Source organism: Akebia trifoliata, chromosome 11 (assembly GCF_017979445.1).
Source record: "Akebia trifoliata isolate Shusen 1 chromosome 11, ASM1797944v1, whole genome shotgun sequence".
Lineage (NCBI taxonomy): Eukaryota > Viridiplantae > Streptophyta > Magnoliopsida > Ranunculales > Lardizabalaceae > Akebia > Akebia trifoliata.
In genome coordinates this window covers 37,257,429-37,280,612 of record NC_141385.1, presented here as the reverse complement: position 1 = coordinate 37,280,612, position 23,184 = coordinate 37,257,429, and the positions used below count along the sequence as shown (strand labels likewise).

At 32.6% G+C, this 23,184-nt stretch overlaps 1 pseudogene across 1 annotated transcript; it reads left to right on the top strand.

Moving 5' to 3' along the window:
• The first annotated feature begins 1,404 nt into the window (after window positions 1–1,404).
• On the top strand, window positions 1,405–17,706 carry LOC147391479 (3-hydroxyisobutyryl-CoA hydrolase 1-like; annotated as a pseudogene). The gene is made up of 14 exons (XR_015170335.1): window positions 1,405–1,612; window positions 1,976–2,056; window positions 3,336–3,386; window positions 7,472–7,535; window positions 11,415–11,494; window positions 13,915–13,998; window positions 14,546–14,630; window positions 14,799–14,884; window positions 15,908–16,029; window positions 16,431–16,494; window positions 16,704–16,805; window positions 16,930–17,031; window positions 17,268–17,310; window positions 17,435–17,706. The product of XR_015170335.1 is annotated as a 3-hydroxyisobutyryl-CoA hydrolase 1-like (transcript).
• Window positions 17,707–23,184: the final 5,478 nt, after the last annotated feature.

Below are 23,184 nucleotides of genomic sequence, written 5' to 3'. Positions count from 1 at the left end.
ATAGAAGATCACTATCATATCCTAATAGTACTAGTATATATGTTGTTGTTGATCAATTGTTAAAATAACATAGACTAATAATTTCAATGTTATCTAATCTTGATCCTTTGGAATTTTATCAAAATTTTTATAGTATTATTATCTGACCTGCAAGACGATAATAGTTTAATTGAATCGAGGCACAAACTCAGTCATTCTCTATAACGCGTTTCGAGCCTTAGCAAAATTTTAGAAGTGCAAGAAGAACAATGGCCCGATGCCCCCAAGATACAATGGCCCAATATCAACTAGATTTTCTTCTGTCTACTACACCTTAGATAGGAATCCAAATTAACACCCAAATCTTTACCCAAAAAAACAGATTGTTAATTCAAGAAAATGGAAGCAAAAAAAAAAAAAAAAAAGTTTAAGAAATTAAAAAATTTAGAATAAAATTGAGCACAAAAGAACAATAAAGAAGAAGATCATTCGCTGAAGAAGGGAGAGATCTACTTTCCGTTATGCATTATGTTTGAATATATAGAAAATAGAAGCCTAAATGGCTAATAGATTTTTAATACCTTAATTAGCACAATCTAAACGACTAGAAGAATTATTAGGAACGTTAAGTCCAAACGGTAAAAAAATATTGTAAGACCAAATGGTAAAAAATAATTAATTAAATAATAATTAATTATTATAAAATATAATTTGTAATAAAAAGATAAGTAATTAATCAAAACTCACATCTTGCCTTTAAAAGGAGAACCTCATTCTTATCTTCCATCGATGTAATCACTATCACAGACTCTCTTTAATAGTATACATTGTCACGATGACTCTCTCTCTCTCTCTCTCTCTCTCTCTCTCTCTTTTACAGTACTCAATGTGCTATAACATTTACGTATAAATTGAAATCTTCTTATTTTGCCCATATCAACTGGATTTTTGTTTCTATTAAATAGAGTAGGTTTAGTTACAACTTTTTTACTTTATTTTAAGAATAATGATGAATGGATGTTGGTGGTACACGGCTGATGTGGCAAGGGCACAGAACTACACATCTTTTCCTTGTGTATCCCGATGAAAACAATCTATGGGTCAGTGCCCTTGCCATGTCAGCCATATGCCTAACCATGTGCATTCATCATGACTCAATAATGGTGTCGTCAACATAAGTACACATTTTTGTTGTGAAGCATGTGCAACACACATGGAATCCACTGGTCCTATGTGTTTGGTAGAGGATCCTTTGTACTGAGTTTTCCCAATAGTACCCTGTTGTGATATTAGACGATTGAACAATAGCCACGTCACATAGCCAAAAAATCCGTTTCGTTAAAAAATTAGTGGTCATGGACTGTCCATTTTCAAAACTGACCTACACCATGATCCATATAAGGTTGAGTTGTTTGATTGTGTTTTCAATATTTCAATCTCTACCAATTAAAAGGCACGACAGGGAAGACGCACTAGAGAGGATATGCTCCTTATGTCTTTCAATAATTGCATATAAATTGGTGCATATTTCAAGTGATTTTTCATCACCATTTTACAATTCTTTGAAACTTTTCAGAACATATCTATCTGCATGGCTTCTAGTCGCTCATTTTATAATGTCGAACTTGATCAGGTACTTTATCGAAAACTTTATTAAGTCTTTTAATAAGATAATATTATTTGTGAGATGCATATATAATAATAGATATCATTCTCCAAGTAAATCTTAATACTATTATGGAATCTTCCAATAAGCACTCTAGAATGAATCCAAATTACATTATAGAACTTACTCTACTTTCTTATAATACTTGCTCTATTTTCTTTATATTTAAAATTATTCCGTTCAATCTATATTCAAATATAGATTTATCTATAATCTATTATAGATATGTATTCATTCATAATTCCTATTTTTCGTACATTATATATGAATATTTATCTTTCAATCTTCATCCTTCTGAAATTTGTCATTCAAAATTTGAATTTTATTCAGGTTTGGGAGGAAGAAAATTCAGGTGTGAGAACACTAATATTAAATCGTCCCCAGAAACTCAATTCTCTCACATTTCATATGGTAAGTGTCATTTCCGTTATTATGCATCACGCTTTCATACTAATCAACTAATCTGCTAGTAGGGGTGTAAGTGGGTTATGCATTAGGTCGAGTATTATTAAGGTCAAATTTTAAGGCATTTTTGTATTTTTCTTCTTCTCATAATCTATTATTGGTATGCTGTTCACCACTAATAACTGAGTGTTAAATATGGAAAATCTTCGAATCTTCCTTCCTTAATTATCCTTTGGTTTCTTCCAAAGTTCAGAGTTATGAAAGTTGTGTATGGATTTGGATTTGGTGAATATGTATACCATGAAGAAGATTATCTTCATCAACACCAGCGTAATTTTTCTCATTGAGCATGTTAGTTTGGAAAACGATGAGGGACTTTGACTTTCAAAACTTATGTCGGGAGGGAACAGTTGGGCCCAAACACATTTTTCATAACTCTCAAGAGATTTTTTTTCCCCCTTTGAACTTCTTCATCATTTGTCTAATTAGAAAGATCGACTCGATCATTGATCATTATCTATATTCAAATCCTTATTAATGCAAATTAAAATTTGGGATTTGACTATTAGATTTTTACACATTCAAAATCTTAAACATAAAACTTTAATAAGTTATGATTTCCCAATAGGATTTAATCTATATCATACCTCAAGTATACTTAATAAAACGAGTTGATGGTACTTACCTTGTGCTATCATAAAGTCGTTGATTCAACACCGTTGGAGATGTGCCTTACAATTTGCATGTTCCTCGAAGTTTTTGAAACCTTAATCAAATTGGTCATTTCTTCTAGACTCACCTTCTCCCTTTTCTCTATGTGGATCGGCTAGAGTTCTAATGATTGATGGATATCACTCTTTTAGAAATCTTTATTTTGTGCATTTTCCACGCTTTGTTATTTCTATTCGTGTATTGCAATATTGGATCACCGATCTCTTTTATAGATGAAGGTTGAGGGCATATAGTTATTCTTTTAGTAAGATTCCTATCCATCAATGTATATTAGTAAACTTAAAGAATATCTATCATTCTAACGATATTGGGATTCCTTAAATATCGATCCCTTTTATGTGTAGAATTCTAGTGCAATTAAACACCCAAAAACCATGAGGTCAATGGGTCACACGTTATAGAGTTCTAACATTGACTCGACGAATCTCATTCCTTCATTCAACTCTATCTAAAGTCATGTCTTCCACTTATTAACATGTATGAAATATGTGATCTAAAAAGAACTAACAATTGTAATGCTTTTTTTTGTCTCCATGTTTCCCAATTATTGAAGAACCTCAAAGCCTATGCGGAGGAGTCAAGTGTAAAGTTGGTTATTTTAAAGGTAAGAAGGCAGTAAACTTGGACATGATGTGACTTCAACTTTTATGATATGATAGTTAGTGAAGAATTACTCATCGGGGGTTAGTTGAGATGGTAAAGAAGGGTTGGGTATGCTCCCTAGGTCTTGACTTCGAGTCTTTATATGCCCCTCCATAGCAATGTGGCTACTTAAATGGTGTCACGCCACAGGGTGTTGGTTGGGGTGTGACACCCAAGGATTAGCTTTAATGTATAAGATTGTCCTATGGATTGGGCAAAGCCCAATGAATCTTGATCAGTCCGTTAGATTTAGAGATCCCCTATTCCAAAAATAAATAAATGGGAGAGCTCCAAATTTACCATCACCTTAGAAGTGTAGGAAACTAACCTTTAATTTCAAATACACCTCCTTGTTGTTGTCCATTAATTTTTTCCATTAAGAGATGGAAACAATTCTTATGGATCCATTTTGCAAGAACCATCCCCAAGAAAAAAACAAAATAGGAGAAAAATACTTTTAAAAGAAATACTAGATTACGTTGGGAGCTTTACTTGATGAGAATAATTAAAACATTTTTTTTACTAGTCATTTGGATAAAAAGTAGAAAGTAAAAAAGTAACAAGAAAGAAAGTAGTTTTGGAAGAAAATAGTTTTTAGGAAGTAGAAAGTAGTTTTCTTTTGCCTTTTAAAAAGTAAGGATTTTTACTTTTTTTAAAGTAACTTTTTAAAATGAATCTAAACATACTTTTTAACTTTCAAAAGTCAAAATGTTACTTTTTTGTGTGTATCCAAACGGGCTCTTAATAAACAAGTAGTTTTGTCTTTTTGACAATTTGAATGGTTATAGGATCAATATGGATGATCTAAAGTCTTGGATTGGTCCCTACGGAATTTTTTTCTCTTCCATAAATACCCTATTTTATGGAAAGGCTAATTGTTTTGATCAGCTTATCTGTCGAGGAAGATTGAGATAATCTTAATGACTTGACAATGTATTGATGTATATGACTTGATGAAATGAAGTTTATCTTCAACTTTTGACAAAGTTTACCAATGAAACTATAGAAGTAGATAAGACTTTTGGTCAAATTACATAATAAAATTCGAATTTAAAATATTTACGTACTGTTAAAATTTATATCGTGAATCTACTTTTGTACCCTTTAATTTTAAAATCTTGATTATATAATTTTAAAATTTTAATGGGCATAAAGGTAAATTTACAAAAAAAAATTACATAGCAGGCAAGGAAATTTATGCGGCTACATAAATATTTTAAAAGAGTCATGCTCAAGTAACATTCAAATTGACATCGTTTGGAATATTGGTGTGGAGAGAACCATGCATGCTTCTCACTCATGTTTTTCATTTTAAAAACGTACAGCTGGTTACATTGTTAACCAAAACCTATTGATTTTTAAGTTGACCAAAATCTATCTCATTTTTTTTCCTTAGATGCTTTCTTTTGGAGGATATTAGGTGAAAAATGACCACTCTATGAAAGCCAATTGCTCTACAAATTTAAAATTGTTCTTGATTTAAGAACACGTTTCTTTCAAACGTTTAAATTATACAGTATCAAAATTGTGGAAATGCTGCATATCTATGAATTTATGATCCTTCAATATTTATTTATTAAATTGTAGGCTTTTAGTATTAAAACGGAAAAAATAAAAAATAAAAAACAAAACAAAATTAGGCTGTGAGATCTAATCAAACTATATTTTGGAGAAATTGCAATTTCCTTCATTCTGAAGAGAACCATTCAGGATTCTTGGTCAATTAGGCTGTGAGATCTAATCAAACTATATTTTCTTAACCTCTCATATTCTTAATCTTTCATAAACATAGATTTATATATAGGCATATATACCAAAACATGCACCAAAAATCGACTAATTCACTTTTGAACTTATTTCTGAAAACGCTAAATTATCATTTTTGGAAATATTTTATTTTACCAAAACGGTACAAGTAGTAATTTTTAGAATTTTAGTATCGAAAATACCCTTTTTTTTATAAATAAATAAAAAAAATCAGGGACAATGGGATCATTTTAACACTTTACAAAAATAAATTCTAATCTCATGTCAAAGCGATACGATTGACATTGAATACTTTTAAAAAAAAATTCATAGTCCATGAGATTGTTTTGACAATGTACAAAAACAAATTTTGATGTCATGTCAAAAGGATCCTAATGACATTGAGCAATATTATTATTATTATTTTAAGTTCAGTCAATGGATCCTTTTGAACCAAATCATGTTTTGATGTTGTGCATTTCCCTTCATCTCTAATATATATATATATATATATATATGTATGGGTCGGGTTCCGTAGATACATAAAGCTACAACATTTTTGTCTTATATGGTTAAAAAAGTTCAGAATGGGCTGATTTTTTGTGCGGATGATCTCTGTGGTGAGGTTTAAAATTGGACGGTCTAAAAATTTTCAACTTGTAAACATGGGTCTAGAATTTCATAATGGGTGGATTTTTGGCAAGGATGATCTCCTCACCATAGAGATCATCCCCACAAAAAATCAGCTCATTCCAAACATTTTTGCCCATATAAGACAAAAAACGTTTTAGCTTTATGAGTAGCTAGCTTTATGTGTATACGGATCATAATCCTATATTATATAGATATATAAATATATATAGAAAAGGAGAGAGAGACAGAGAGAGAGAGAGAGAGAGAGAAATGGCCACTGAACTCCCAAATTTAAAAATTAAATCCAATAGAAAAAATGACCATATATTTTAGTCTTTTAGTTAAAAAAGAAGGGCATTTTGGTATTTGTTGGATGGTATTTTTTGTAAATATAAAACTCTTAAAAAACAATTATCCTTGCTTAATGAATGTATTTTTAATAATGCAATTATTATTTTTGATATTAACAAAAATATCATCCAAAAATTACCAAAAGGAGAAAAAATAAAGTTATTTTTGAAAATCCAAAGTTGTGGAGAAGTCTAAGGGCCCCCATGAGGCCTCAATGGCTTTAGCATGAAATTTCTTAGTTTACAGAGTTCTTGGCTCACATTATCCAGGTTTGACCAATCTCATTAACTCACTTGTATTGAGGACTTTCCAAAATTTACAAAACTACCCTTGTTAAGCAGCACATTTCTTGCGGTGGAGAGACTAAATGCTGTGACAAAAAACACTTGATCAAAAAAGTTTCTCACTTTATTATTGCCCTATATATGTAGCTTTTTGTGATTTTATTTTCTTGTGAGTAAATGTTAATTATGAATAGGGCTTAAAATGGGTCGATTTCGGATCAAATATGACTGTGTTCATATCCATATCTGAATTTTTTATTTGGATCTAAATCTGACTCGGATCATACTAGTTAAGACCATATCCAAACCATTTTACTTTCATTAAAATCATATCCGGATTCGATCTGACTGAATTAATTGATTCAAGTCGGATAATGTCAAATCGTTTAAGATTATTTCAAATAAAATTACTAAAATATGACTAAAATTTAAGACCTCTCCATTTTGAAAAGAGCCTTGACCACTACATTCAACCGTTGTTGGTTGATCAAAGATTATTTAAAAAATATTACAATACAACTTGCAAAGTAATATATCATTTAGAGCTTGGTAGATATAAGGATGGAACTGTATTCAACTCGGGTTTAAGGAAATCAACCCACATCCAAACTATATTTTAATTCGGATATACTTGATGAAACCAAACCCGCTAAATTTAGATTCGGATATCAAATAAAATCCATATCATTTTAAGCCTTAATTATGAAGGTATTGTAAATGGACTTTTCATAATCGAATGACATTCATTATTAACGTGTTTAAGTTCTTCTGTGGGCTTTTAGAATTACAAGGATTCATACTTGTTTTAGTTAGTGCTCTACATGAATTTGATGTGTTTCGATCTAGAAAAGCCCAATCAATGGGCAAACTCCACCTACATCAGTGCTTACGTACTCCACAAATTTTGTTTACTCTTACTAATAGATCTTTGATATGCTAGTGCCTCTATATGTATAATATTTTTTTTTTACAATATGAATATGTATTTGCATCAATTTGTTCAATAAATACACTTACTCATTTTCATTTGTAGGGAAATGGAAAAGCATTTTGTGCCGGGGGTGATATTGTATCAATCGTCAATGTTTCGACAATAGGTAGAGTTTTTCAATATATTTCTTGCCAATATTTGTATGTCCTATACATTTCCCAAAAAAAAAAAAAGATAAAATTATTTATTAGGTATTTAGTTGTTCCAATTTTAATGCAATAGTGAATGTCAAGCACATCATCATTGAAGCCTTATCCTAATGATTTGGGGCCAACCTTTTGTAATGACAATCTTTCTCTGTAAATTAGCTCTCTCAAGATATGTTTTCTTTAAAATCGAAATCACTTGGTGAATAAATTGGGTAGTAAATTTTTAGTAAAAAGTACTTCATAGAACTTGAAGGAGGGGGGGGGGGGGGGGTAACTTTATACTCCATTTTGTAAACTTTTTATAGCTAAATGGTCCCTCATCTCCTTATATAATATTTTTGAAGGAAAAAATCTATCATTTTCACATCTTCGTTACATACTTAGTGTAGACACCCCAATTTACCTAGACTGAACCTTAAAGCTCTTAGAATCCAGCAAAGAGGAGGCCCAACTCAAGTCTTCAAATTGGATTAAGTGGGGTTCATTTCAGTGGAGCCCAACTCCCCAAAGCTGATTTCAAAGCTAAATTTAAGCTAGGCCATAGGTAACCCACGACCTAAAGGAAATTTTCTTAAGGTCGTGGATAACTCATAGCTCATGCCTTTTTTTGCACAGAACCTTGTGTAGGTTAACGAGTCAAGAAAAAATTTGCATTCCAACACCCCCACCCAAGACCTATTCGGTTGAGCTTATTAAAACCCATGTGCTTACAAGATTTTCTTCAGGGAAATAACCCCTTAAACATTTTCTTAATGACTTATTCTTCAAGAAAATCATATTTATTTCTTTCCTTACCATGGCATTAAACCCCTACCATCCTTCAAAGCATAGGCTTTTTAGTCTTCTACCTCTTCTTCTAATCTTGACTCCAAATCAATTGTTGGTCCCTACTTAAATTGAATTATCTCCCTAACCATGATTTGTTGAGACTCAATAGAAGTAATTTATTTGAGTGCCCCCAACCTTGCTTACCATTCAAAGAAAATTAAATGTATTTTGACCAAATCCAAGAGCCATGGTCATCTTGTCCAACCATAAGAAAACTCTAGAATTTGGGTGCAAAGATGCTGCTATCCCTAGGTTGTTATTAGCCTAGTTAGGTATAAAGTCTAGAAAGTTCAAAAATCAATCACCAAATTACATGTTATTTGGCCTAATTCTCTTCAAGTTAATCCAAATTCAAACGTCTAGGACAATTTTAACCTCTAGAATTCTCTAGAATCTTGTTATCTTTTACAATCCTATCTTTTGTTCATCATGATTGCTAAGACTCATAAGAGTGTAAAAGGCAATCAAGAACAATTTGATGAGGGGAAATTGATGTCATTCTTTTTGGTTTTATTGAAAATACTAGGAACTCTAGGATTTTCGATAAGTATATCTCCAAAAGTCTCCCAAAAACCTACAAAAAAGACCCATATCCAAGGAAAATGAGAGGAGAAGTTTTACACTTTCAAACTCTGTAAAATTTCTTTCTCTAAGCTCTCCAAATACCCCAAAATTCTATCCAAATACTTACATCCCTCTTAGAAGCGAAAAAATCAAGAAACGCACCAAGAAGGAGTGCCACATTTATTTTTCTTTATAGTTAATTTTCTCCTCCAATTTTCCTTTTCTATCACCCCTTGTTCTGTATTTTATGCACCTTTAATTTTCTAGCAATGTAAGTCTTTAAGTTTCTTAGGTTAGAAGCTAAGTTGGTAGAGAGTAATCCCTCTTTGTAAGGTAATCTTCACCTATAAGTCCTTAATAAACTCCATAGTGACCATTTTAGTTCCTTAGCATAATTGTTCCTTATTTTATTTCAATTCCTTGCAATTTAAGATTCTTAGTTTAGTTTAGTTTATTTTCTTATTTTCTTTATGGCTCTTTTTTTAATGGGTAAGTTGGGGTTTAATGGGACCCCCACCCCTTTTATTGATAATAAATGCAAGATCATACAAACGAGTAAATACAAAAGGTGATTTGAACTCAAGATCTCATCCTTTTTTAAAGGGAGGACTAGGCCACTATGCCCAACATTTGTTGGTTAGTAGGAGGGGTGCAATTCCTTATGACTTAAGAGCTAAAGAGAAAATCCTCTATGAGGTAATCTTCTATTTATAAGTTTATACATGCATACACAACATGCGCACGCCCACAACTTCCAATGGCTATGAGCTAAGGTGTAGGTCCTTATAGAAAGCCAACAAAAATAAACTCAAAGTGAACAATATTTTCATGCACAAGGTCTTGGCTTCACATTTTGTTCAATCCATAGACACTACCTATGGACCAAACCAACAAATAAAGACTCCAAAATGAATACATAAATAGAAAATAATATTTGGGGACTCAAAAAAGTGGAATCCAAGTGAATTTCCATCCAAGTCCCAAGCCTACAAAAAAATCTAGTAAGCACCTACTTCTAGTAGTGGCTTGCTCATTACTTACATCTCTCTAATTTATAAATAAAACTATAGTCAATATTTTCTATAGTCTCTCTATAATCTCTTCTATCTTCAAAACCCTACAAAAATAGTTTTTATGCTTCATTTTGTCGTTCAATCGAACCTCCTTATTCTAGTAGAGGTTTCAAAATTAAAATATTTTGGATAGATAGGACAAGGTGTCTAACACCCTCCTTGTCGTTCAATCGAACCTCCTTACCTAGTATCTAGCTAGAACTTTTATTTATCTATTGAAAGTGAGTCACTACTAGTCTAAAAATAATTTCAAAACTCATTTTATGGTGTTCATTTACCCCTAAACTCTTTGAATGGTGGCGACTCCAAAACTCTTTGTAGATGAGGATGAAAATTCTCCTTTGAATCCCCACATATCTACACTTAAGTCATTCAATGGAGATTGCAATCCTTTCCAACTATTTTTTATCGTGAACAACGACTGGAAAACAATATGCTCCTAATTTTTTAAATTTAGATATATTTTTTATTTGTTTCGATGATTTATAATTAAAAAATGGACAAACAAAGTTGGCATTCTAAATTTTTTTAAGAATTCATTATAACTTTTCATTTGTGTGTCAATTTCTTAACTATTATATATGTATTTTGGGAAAATCTATTCAGCATCGAAAGCAAAAAAAATTGTTCAATTATTGTCAAATTCAACCTTTTTTCATCAAGTTCAACATTTTTATTGTTGATCAGTTTAACAATTTTTATTATTGAGTTGGGTAATTTTTAAAAATTTGTTGAGTTGAACATTTTTTATTGTTGAGTTCAACGATTTTTATTGATGAGATCAACATTTATTTTTAGAGATATTGATCTTATCAATAAAAAATGTTGAACTTGAGAATGTATAAAAAGTTACAAATTCAACATTGTAAATGTGATTTAGATTTTTCTTTTTTTTTCTTTTTCTTTTTTCCGACTTTGATAATGAATAGATGTTCTCAAAATGCCCAAAATGAATATATTATACTTGTGAAACAGACACTCGAACCAAAAATTATGACGAAATCTTTAACAAACAAAAAAAATTTAATCCCAATTTTGTTAGTCATATTTTGTTATAAATCAATGAAATAAATTGGATTATCATGCTAATGCCCAAAAGTTAGGGACTGTTTGGAAGGAACCCCTTCCACGGGGTCTATTAAGTAATTTCCCCAAATTTTAAAGTAGTGCGAGAGACTGTTATGAAAATTAACACAGGAGAAGTTTCTATTTTTCATTATTTTCCTCCTTACCATGCAAGTGATGCCTCATGGTGAAGCCCAATTACGATCTTAAAAAGGAGTATAGATGAAGTAATTTGACTTCACTTCGTTAAAATTTATTTAATTGTCTTGTTACCTTAATTTTAGCATATCTTTTTTGGATAATCAGGTCATTGGAGTTTTGGTCCAATTTACTATCGAAAACTGATCAACTTAGTCTATGTAGTAGCTACATACAAGAAGCCCCTGGTGAGATTCATGTGTTCAATATTATTTCTCTTTCTAAGTGGGTAGAGATTTTGTTTATAGGACAATACTGTCAGGGCCCGAGATTACTAGTCACCCAACACTAGAAAAATGCCATGAGACCCACTTTTGGGCTTTTGCTAACTCCATTAATTCTAGCTGTTGTATCTGAGCTTCTTTTCATTGTTAACCAAGACAATGGTTAAAAAGCATTTACGGTTTAAATCCCTTGATAAAAAAAATTGCTCAAACAAACAGCAAGAAATCATCAATAAATCTAGTTTTTTTGGAACATAGGTCCACCAAAGAGTGGCTGGAATGTTCACGAGCTCGACTGCCCAGATTAAAATGGCTTATTTACCATAACGTTGGCTGAAGAATTGGAATTCTCATACCAGCATACCATTCATTTTAGTTATGAAATTGGTAGATTATCATTTTTGGGGGATTGACATAAGAGAAATTTCTCAAAACGTGATCAACTTTTGACAAAATTCCCATTCCACACTATAGCATTAATGAGATACAGTGGCAGATCAATCCACTGCAATAGGGTACAATTTTAGAAGTCCAATTTTGAAGCTGGCAGACCACTTCAAAATCTCGATAGAACCCTCTTGGCAACAGGACATGTGGCTTTTATTTATTTATTTCACTCCATAGAAGAGGGTTCTACCAAAATTTTGAAGCGAGCTGCCTGCTTCAAAGTTTTTTCCCAATTTCCGCTTTTTGCAGCGGAAATCCTATCCCTTGTTGTTGCCCCTGTAACTAAAAATAGTGGTTGAAGCTATGGTTTGCCACTAAAATGGTATCTATGGTGGTGGATAAAAAATTCCGCTTCTATAAGTAATTTTATTAAAATATATATATATATAGCATGTAGAGGTGGATTTTTTCTTTTAAAATGTCCACGATATATTTTTTTTTATATATAAATATAAATACATATTGAACCTACGAAATTGAAAAATACACACCAGAACTCAAAAAATTCCAAGCATCAAAGTTACTTCACTCACTACTTGGAAGATAACATAACCAAAATAAATAAAAAGAAACAAGGTAGCTTTGAGGTGTTTTTTATTGTGTTTTCTTCAAACTCCAATATATTATACCTAACAAGAACTTGAATTTCTTTTTCTGACTCCCACGAAAGAAATAATCCGTGGATTCTTAACTATAAGTGCGAACTTCCCTTGGATTTGCTCAAGTTCATGCAGATATTTGTATCCTCGTCTTTTGCACCACTCAGAGAAATCATCAAAGCAAACCCATTTCAAATTTTGAAAAAAATGTAATTCTTTTAGTGTATATCATCATTAAGAACAATCCACAAACATGGGTTTTTAATAATACAAAACCTAAAGTAAAAAAGAGCACTATTATACCAGCCCATTAATGCATATGTAAGTTCGATTCCACAATGGCGCAAAAACCTTTCTTGAAGAAAAATTATATTCGTTCATTACTAGGTAGGCATCTAATTATGATTAAATTTATAAAAAAAAAAAAATTGTTCATGAGACCCATATTGGTTGAAGTTTCCAACTTATCATTGATGCACTCGCTATTAGCTAGGAACCTTATACACAAGGTTTACCTTGATTTCAAAATTAATTGTGACCAATTTTACTTTAAAAATAATTAAGGAATACAACTAAGCAAGAGGAACCAGAAGAACTTACCAAACCCTTAAGTTCAATATTTGTTTCAAAATCACTCTTACGGCGATGGTAAATAACTCCAGGTTAGTCTACCAAGAAAAACTGTTTTTGTAAGTGTCATATGTTGCCAGACTTCATCCAAACTCTAACTTTTGCAAGCTCACTATTCAATTTAATTCCCAAAACGTGAACATCAATATCGTAGGTTTTTCAAGTGACAATCTCGCAGGTTCAGGTTCACTACTTTTTAGCAAGATTGTCACTATATAAACCAGCAAGATTGTCCACTTGAAAAAAAAAAAAATTATCAGTGATCTAGCTACTTTATAGCTGCGAGATAGTCACTTGAAAAACCTACGATATTGATGTTAACATTTTGGGAATTAAAATGAACAGTTAGCTGGAATGGGAATTTTGTCCTATTCAGCTCACAAAATGGTAATTTTACGTAACAATAAAGTGAGATTTTCAATTACAAAAATCCCTTTTTATGGTCATTTTTTTATTAAGAAAATACCCTTATTACTCTTGCATTTTTTACCATTTTTGATAACCCTTTTGAATTCAAAAATGCTAAATTGTCATTTTGGGAATTAAAGTGAGTAGTGTCCCTACGCAGTAATTTCCTTTTAGAATTTGCTTGTGATCATGGTTTCATGGGGTGATGACCACTAGGGTCCTGAGTCCTGACGCCATTGTCCTTGTTTATATTATTATTATTCGTATTGCTTTCATTCTAACGGAGAAGCGTGGTTGAAGGTTTCAATTCTTAATGGAATTGTCATGGGTAGTGGCGCTGGAATATCCATTCTTGGGAGATTTCGAGTTGTCACTGAGAATTCTGTACTCTCACTCTCTCTCTCTCTCTCTCTCTCTCTCCATGTGTGTGTGTGTGTGTGTGTGTCTGTGTGTGTGCATGCGCTCGTGCATGTGCGTATCCTGAAACTCAAATTGGTAAGGCACAATTTCTTCAGGCTTGAATCAAATGGAGTCACAGTATCTTTCGACTCGGATTGGTGAAGCCATTGAGTTGGGCTTGAACTGGAGCCACATTATCTTCGGACTCAAAGTTTTTGAAACCGTGGTATAATTTATTTGGACTTGAATAATTGCTTGAACCTCGTTTCTCGGATTTAAATTGGTATTGTCACATTTCTTCAGGCTTGAGAAATTATAAGGAGCTACAGGATTTTTGGACTCGGATTGGCTAAAGTCATGATTTCTTTGGGCGTGTCATGTGTGTGTGTGCGCTCGCACGCCCGGATGCATTTGTGTGTGTGTGTGTGTGTGTGTGTGTGTGTAAGTGTGTTTATAAAATCTTTTATTTAAGATGTAGGTGTGAATTCTTGTACATGTAGTAGTTAGAAGTATTGGTCATTGACTTCTGCAGGTATTCTCTATGCCAGAATCAGTATTGGGACTTATCCCAGATGTGGGCGCATCTCATTTTCTATCAAGGCTTCCAGGCTTCTTTGGTAATAATTTTTTAATGCCAACCGTACCAAAGCTTAATTTATACATGGACATAGTCTTGTTATAACCATCATTCTGGCACCATGTTTCATCCGATCCTCAGCAAAAAATTAATTGATTGATTTGTATCCACTCCACTTTCGTGTATTCATGTTAACAATGGCTTACAGGAGAATACTTAGGGCTCACTGGTGCTCGGTTGGATGGCGAAGAAATGCTTGCATGTGGCCTTGCAACTCACTTTGTTTTTTCCAAGGTATTTATTTGTAGAGTCCGTTAACAAATGGAATACTAGTGCTAATTTTGAAAGGAAGGTGCACCCTTTTCATGTGATTATTATGTCCATATATTATGAGGCTCATATTCTCTTGGAGTAGGATTTGAAGGACTTTAGATGAATATTTCTTGAGGATTTCTTATTCCAAGAGGAACTTTTATTTAATTACTGCTTGAGTGAGTTGCTGTTTAAATGTGTTGTAATTTTTTCTTGTATCTTTGTAAGTGGCTACCTCGCTCAACCGTTGCCTTTCTTTTTCTTTTTATTAATAAAACTAGAAGGTGGCATGTGCAAACACACATCTATCTGAAGGGCTTAATTGTAATTCAAAAATATTAATTAAATGGTGATTTTGAAGATTACATAGTAAAAAAAATATTTTTGTAATTTTAAAAACTAACAAACGTGTGATGCGAGGGACGTTGATTGTTTACCAAAGTAACCCTAATTATATTAAGTTTATATGTTATTGTAGTGGCATTTTTGGATTCCAAATTTTGGTATAGAACCACTTCTAATCCGCCTTCTCTCATTGTAAAAGACAGGTCACAGTGGGACTAGTGTCCCATTCCTATAATAAAGGTAAGGTGTCTACATGGAATGCTTTTGTTGGAGTCCGAAACACCTGGAGCTCTTAACCAAGCCATGCACACCACCCAATGTGTTTGAACTCCAACAAAAATGTGCCACGTAGACACATAATGTTGTTATAGGAATGGACACCTTTTGGATCACAGACTCTTTTTTTAAAGGGTAAATTACCATTTTGTGAGCTGAATATGGAAAATTTCCAATTCTTATACACTGTTCATTTTAATTCCCAAAAACATGTTTTCCAGCGAGATTGACAATTTTATAATCAGTGATCTCGGTGAAAAAAATACCTGCCATCTCTCCATTAAAAATTTTCTCTGTTTTAAAAGTGAAGGGTTGTATTAATGAGAAAAAACTGATATAGAAAGTAGTAAAGGAATAATTTAATTAGGTTTCTATTGATGACAGAATTTGCCCTCACTGGAAAAAGCATTGTGTGGAATGGATTCTATAGAGCAAGCTGTTGTTTCCGAAGTAATCGATGGGTTTGCAGATAGAGTATCTCTGAGGCAAGAAAGTGCTTATAGGAGGTATTCAATTACAATCGTTAGATTCTGATTCCAGATTCCAGATTCCAATTTTGGATTGTCAGAATCAGATTATGCCCAAAATTGTACTGTTTCTAGGAACTGATTTCAGAATCTCCTTTTGCTGACTTTGTTTCATTTAAATCACCTAAACTAAAAAATGCACTTTTGCAAGAAATACTTGAAACAGTTTTTATTCAATGTCACAAGAAACGGGTTGGCCCCATTTCTGATTTTATCTGATTTCTGATTCTTATTATTGGATAATTGCTTTTATAATCCATATATATATGGAACATAATATCAGATTGAAATTGGATTATCGGAAATAGTTGGTTTCTAAAATCCAAACTAAATGCAACAATACTATATAATCTTGAGAATGATTTGCAATGAAAATGCAGGCTAGGGATTATCAACAAATGCTTTTCAGAACAAACAGCCGAAGAAATAATAATATCTGCATTGGTAAGAGATTCGATCTAAATAAGAAAGCTTTGATGATTAGTAGAATCAATTGGTTCATTTTTTTAATTTTTTTCTTTGATTCTATTATATATTAGCCATCTCTATTTGATATATATGTTTCTCTTCATAGTTGCTTGGTATTAAGGTTATATTTTTTTTATTTTTTTTTCTTTTGGCACTCAAGAGGAAGCTCACATTCTTTGTTATAGGAACTTGAGGCTTTAAATGGAGCAGATGAGAAGTGGCTTAGTGCCACAATGAAGTCTATAAAATCTGCATCACCTACGAGCCTTAAATTATTTCTTAAATCGGTAACAAAAAATTATTTGGATGGTATAAAACAGGATTGAGTTTCATTATTATTCTGATGAATCAAACAAAAAAAAAAATTCATGTCAAATTCGTTTTGGATTTCGTTGACATTTGATATATCAGATCAGAGAAGGCAGGATGCAAGACATAAGTCAGTGTCTAATCCGCGAATACAGAATCGTTTCTCACTTGCTTCGTGGAATGATCAATAGGGATTTCTATGAGGTCGGACAGAATTATTAACTCATAACTAGAACTTGGTTCATTATATATATTAGTTGATTTTAGAAAATTTCCTTTCAAACACAGTTTCCATTTTTGAAATCAAATTTTTACCAAATAGGAAAATGTTTTTGTAGTTAGCTTTTTTCACTATTGGTAGAAATTTAATTCCAAAGTCAATAATTTACTGTTTTCGGAATGGAATCAGCATTCTAAAAACAATCTCAAATCAAATGCAGGGTTGTAGGGCACTTCTACTTGACAAGGACAAAACAACCTAAGGTAACATTCTCATCATCATTGAAGCCTCACATAAGAAGATTTGGGGTCAGCTCAGCTGAATGAATTTGTTCATCCCTCGAATTCTGTCTAGAGGTAGATTTTAACATAATATTTCTGATTTCAGTGGGAACCTTCAAAACTGGAGCTAGTTAGCAATGAAAGGGTGGATTGGTATTTCACCAAAGTCGATGATGAAGATTGGGAAGATTTAGAGCTTGAAAGGAGATCCAATCCTATTGGCACTGGTAGAGCTAAACTCTAAGCACCATCAACGTAGAATGAACCAATTTATTAAGGATTGTGTATTTGTTAGATTAGTATTCAAGATATCTATTAATGTTAGAGCAAGTAATAAAAAACCTATCACCTATCAAATTCTAAATGTGTTAAAGTTGGTTTGAAGTTAACCATTGTTTGATGGCTTTCTGTTGTGCTTAGAGAGTGATTGAGATCAATAATGATGAAGAAAAAAAGTTATGATTTGCTTTGAATTTAATTAAAGAATCCTACTTTAATATTAAATTGGTACATGGTAGAGAGCAAGGTTAGGTGGTCTGAGAATGAGACTTGTTTGAAGGTGTCAATGTTTTCAGGGAATAATGAGTCTGGGATGCCCCAAAATTCTGGTCCACAACTCGACCCATAATCCGTGAGTCAAGATGTAGATCCAAATATTGAAGATCGAAAATTTTTTATTTATTAAAGGTATATAAAAAGTATGTGTGATTTTATTCGATTTTCAAGAAATCTCAATATGATGCGTTCTCTAAACCGTTAGATTCTCAACTCAATATATTTTTCATAAACAATACAATAGTTACAAGTTATAAAGAAAATATGAGAGAAAATTTCAGAAAAAATTAGTAAATGTGTGTTGTCCCATTATGGACAAAACAAACCCATTTTAAAGAAATGGTCACTGCGGACAACATGCTCACTATTTTCAAGAATGGTCAATGGGGTTGGAAAGCTAACACATAAACCTAAAAGTTTTGCATTTTGATTATTTTCAGAAAAAAAATATTTCTGGAAGAAAAATAGACCAAAATAGAATATATTTACAAAGACAGCAAAACTTTATATTCCAATGATTTCTTAAAAAAAAAAAAAGACATAAAATTTAATACTTATCCGATTTTGATTATTTTGCCCATTTTAAAAAGATATTTTTTATCTTTATCAAACCATGATGGTGGAATATTCTAAAATTAATAATTTATTGAATTAAATTTAATTTTTATCCGATCTACTCCAAACTCAAAAATAAATAGCAAATAAACGAAATCTCAATCCATTATTTAAAGAAATTAATAAAACCAACCTAACATTCTTCTTGAATAACTAATCACATAGAGTTCACAAATAAAATAAAATAAACCATCACGTGTTTATCAATATTTCTACCATTTATTGTAACGTAAAATAAAACTGAAATAAAATGATTGTAAAGATAAAAAATTTTGAAATTTGAATAAGACACCTTCTCGAGATGAGTATTTAAAAAAAAAATTGAATAAACAACGTGAGAAAAATTTTCGTAGGTACTACTATACTCTCCCATAATTTAATCGAGATAATAATCATATCGAATAAATGAATAATATTATAAATCTTTTATTGTGTAACGGATATAAAAATTAAATAAATAAAATATTTCATGTAATGATAATTCATGCAAAGGTTTTACCTACATAACACTGGGCATGCATGCCCTAAATCATAAATCCATATAACATAGAGTTTTCCGTGAGATGTTTGGGGCCTTTCACCCTAAGACACTTTCAATCAAGATTTTTACCAATCCATTATGCCAATGCAATAATATCATTTGTCAAATCTCATTATCATGATCCATTCATCTTTAATGACTCATCTCCCATAAATAATATATAAAAAGAAATAAATAATTTTTCTTACATAAAAAAAGGGTGCGTAAGAAACTTCAGTAAAATAAAATAACATTATTATAATGAAAAGATCAAGAAAAAAGTATAAGTATGCACCTATCTAATATTTTGGTCTGGAAATGAAGTATGTTTTAGACCTTAATTATATGAAGAACTTTCTTGTTTCATTCGAGAACAAATGACTTTAGTAGATAAAAGTTTCAAGGGCTTCTCCGATAGTGTTTTTTTAGAAAACAATAATGTTTCTTTAAGTATTCTATTGTGAGGTAAGGTGAACACGAATTTGGAAAGACTTCTAGGGTTTTTAATACTTCAAAAGTTTGTTTTTTTCATCTTCTAATAGTAGCCTAAGCTCCTAACAAATTGGTGTGGCCTTGATCCTATAATTTGCACCCGTTTATGTTAAAATACTTCATATCTCATCATGGCCATTGATTATTATTTTTTTAAAACCACATGAAAATATCTTAGAGTTCAATGTAATCAACTAATAATATTAAAACACATATTACTTTTGGATAAAAAGAAATAGGGTTATGTGCAATAAGAAAGTGACACGTGACATAATAGTTTTACAAATTTAAAATTCTCAAATTTATGAGATAAAGAGTAGTTAATCACCCCATTTTCTCTCACATAATTTAAAAAAAAAAAATTTAATTCATAAAGAATATTTTGAGGTACTCTTTCACTTTTGAAAATTTTAGAAAAAACCCTCCTCGTTTGACATCGTGTGAAAAGACGAAAAGACAAATTTTCAAAAATTTCTCAATTTTTAACCAATAGACCATCAATATCATCATATTATTTTTAATATTATTACAAAATAAATCATATAAAAATAAATATATAAAATTATAAAAAAATTACTTGAAAGATAAAATAGTCCAAAAATCTTCTGTCTCCTAAAATTTAGAAAATCTAATATGTTTTATAAAATTATATTCTAAGAATCTTTTATATTTTATAAAAGTAATATTTTGACATTTAGGTGTCAAAAAATACAAATTACTCAAATAAAAATGACGGTTACATCCTTAATATAAAGAAATTCATATTTTTTTATTAAGTATGATTTTCCGGATTTAAAGATTTATCAAACTCATGTAAAAAAAAGTGAAATCTTTTTTTGATGATAATATTTTCAAAGTGATTAAACTATCCCTAGGTGAAATTATATTTTTTCCCTTAAAGAAAAAAAGATTATAAGTGCAAAAAGGGGTAGAATAGAGTTTATATCTATAAATTATCAAGTATGTTTTACCAAACATACATTTATATATATAATATTATATTTATACACTTCATTATTTTTCAGGGTATTATAGAGTCCCTCTCTCGATGAAAAAGCCCAAGAGTGTTACAACTAGATTTATGTGATTAGAAAGATTGTGATCATGAGTTGGTTCAATGGTCATGAATTGATAGGCATTTTTGATGGAGAAGAAGAAACCAGATGACTTGGCCTCTATAGTGAAATAGGGATTAGTGCCAAAACAAGATATTAGTAACGGAGTTGAATGGAAAAGTATTTCTAGTATATTATTAATGTAGAATGCACAAATATATATACATGTATATACAATTGAGAAAGCCAAAGAATAAGGAAACTAAAATATTCGAAATGACTGGCTTTCCTAACTTAGAAGATTCTAAAGGATAAGTCAACTATACTCCAAATATTCTAAATATGTAACATGCAATCTATCGGATCTGTTAGGCCCCCTCAAGATGGTGCTCCAGTGGAGACACCAATCTTGACAGAAATATCCTTGAGCCGACAACGAGAGAGTGGTTTAGTTAGTACATCTGCCAACTGATTTGCGGAAGAAACATGAGAGACTCGAAGGCGACCATTTTGCATTAGTTCACGAACAAAATGATAGTCTAGAGCGATATGTTTCATGCGAGAATGGAAGACCGGATTTGTGCATAAATATGTTACCCCAATGTTGTCACTATAAAGAGTTGGTGGAACACTGATAGAGACACCAAGTTCTTCAAGTAGAGAATGTACCCACTGAAGTTCTGCAGCGGCAGAAGCAATTGCTCGATACTCAGCTTCTGTGGAAGAGCGAGCAATAGAGCGTTGCTTCTTTGAACTCCAAGAGATAGGATTAGGACCAAGAAAAACAATATAAGCACCTATAGAGGTATGATCATCAGGATCACCAGCCCAATCTGCATCACAAAAGGCATGAAGAGACAAAGAGCTGTGTTGTTGCAATCGAATACCATAGGACCGTGTACCATTGAGGTACCGAAGGAGACGCTTAACAGCGCCCCAATGATGAGTCGTCGGAGCATGCATAAACTGGGATAGCTTGTTGACAGCAAAGGCGATGTCAGGACGACTAATGAGAAGATAATGTAAGCTGTCAACTGTCTGACAATAAAGTGTTGCATCCGCAGGTAGAGAACCATCATGGAGCTGCAAGGAAGAGGAGGTGGCTAGCGGTGTCTGAACGGGTTTAGAATTTTCCATGTTGTGCTTGGTAAGAATATCCAGAAGATATTTATGCTAAGTGAGGCGTAGGCCCTCTGGACAAGAAACAACCTCAACACCAAGGAAATATGATAAAGCACCTAGATCTTTGATTGAAAAACGAGAACCCAACTGATCAAACAAAATTATGGATGGCTTTATCATCACTCCCCGTAAGAATCAGGTCATCAACATATACCAGAAGATACATGGTAGTCTCCCCATGACGATAAATAAATAGTGATGCATCTGATATGGAATTTATAAAACCAACCTCAAGAAGAAATCGACGCAATTCATTGTACCACGCTCGTGGAGCTTGCTTAAGACCATAGATGGCTTTGTTGAGCTTACACACATAGGTGGGAAGATTAGGATCAACAAATCCCGGCGGTTGGGACATAAATACATCTTCATCTAATGGACCCTACAGAAAAGCATTATTAACATCCATTTGACGGAGAGTCCAACCTCAGGAAACCACTAAGGAGAGGAGAACCCGAATTGTGTTGGGTTTAGCCACTGGGCTAAACGTGTCATGATAGTCAATCCCTGGTCGTTGATGAAAGCCTTTCGCTACAAGTCGCGCCTTATAGCGATCGATGGTAAAATGGGTTTCTGCTTGATACGAAAAACCCATTTACAACCAACTATATTCTGAGACGTATCAGGAGGTACCAAGTCCCAGGTACCATTGCGAAGTAGAGCATCAAATTCTTCGGACATAGCTGCACGCCAACGTGGATTTTTGAGAGCGTGAGTGTGAGAGGTAGGCTCAGTGATATCCAGTTCAGAAGTAACGGTGAGGCTATACTTTGGGTTCAATTTGATGATGTTATTCTTGGATCGAGTTGCCATTGGGTGGAGGGAAGTGGGAAGTGGTAAAGCAGGTGGGTCACTACGGGGAAGATTCTGTTGGGTGTTAGTAGGAGAGGAGGTCATGGGAGGTATCTCACAGGAAGTGGTCTGCAGGAGGAGTAAAGGGGACGGTGAAAGATCTCTGGGTATAGGATTAGGAGGCAAATTGGGCAAGGTAGCTTCGGTAGTAGGTGGGGGTGGAGGAATTGGCAAAGGATAACCCGGCACAGAGGCCCCCTCGGCCACCTCAGACGGTACCATATTTGGCAATCCACTGGGGGAATCAACACCAACACTGGCCAAAGAGGATGATTGAAATGGAAACTTAGACTCGACAAACACAACATGACGAGAGACGTAAATTTTTTGAGATGACAGATCATAACATAGGTAAACACTTTGAGTAAGGGAATAACCAAGAAATGCACAAGGACAAGAACGAGATTCCAACTTGTGAGATGTGTAAGGACGTAGCCAAGGATAACAAAGACACCCGAACACCCGAAGTTTGAATAAGTTAGGAGGAGTTTGAAAGAGACACTCAAAGGCTGATTTCATGGATAGATTTCGTTTGGGCATACGGTTAATGAGATAGGTAGCGGTAGCAAATGCAAAGGGCCAAAA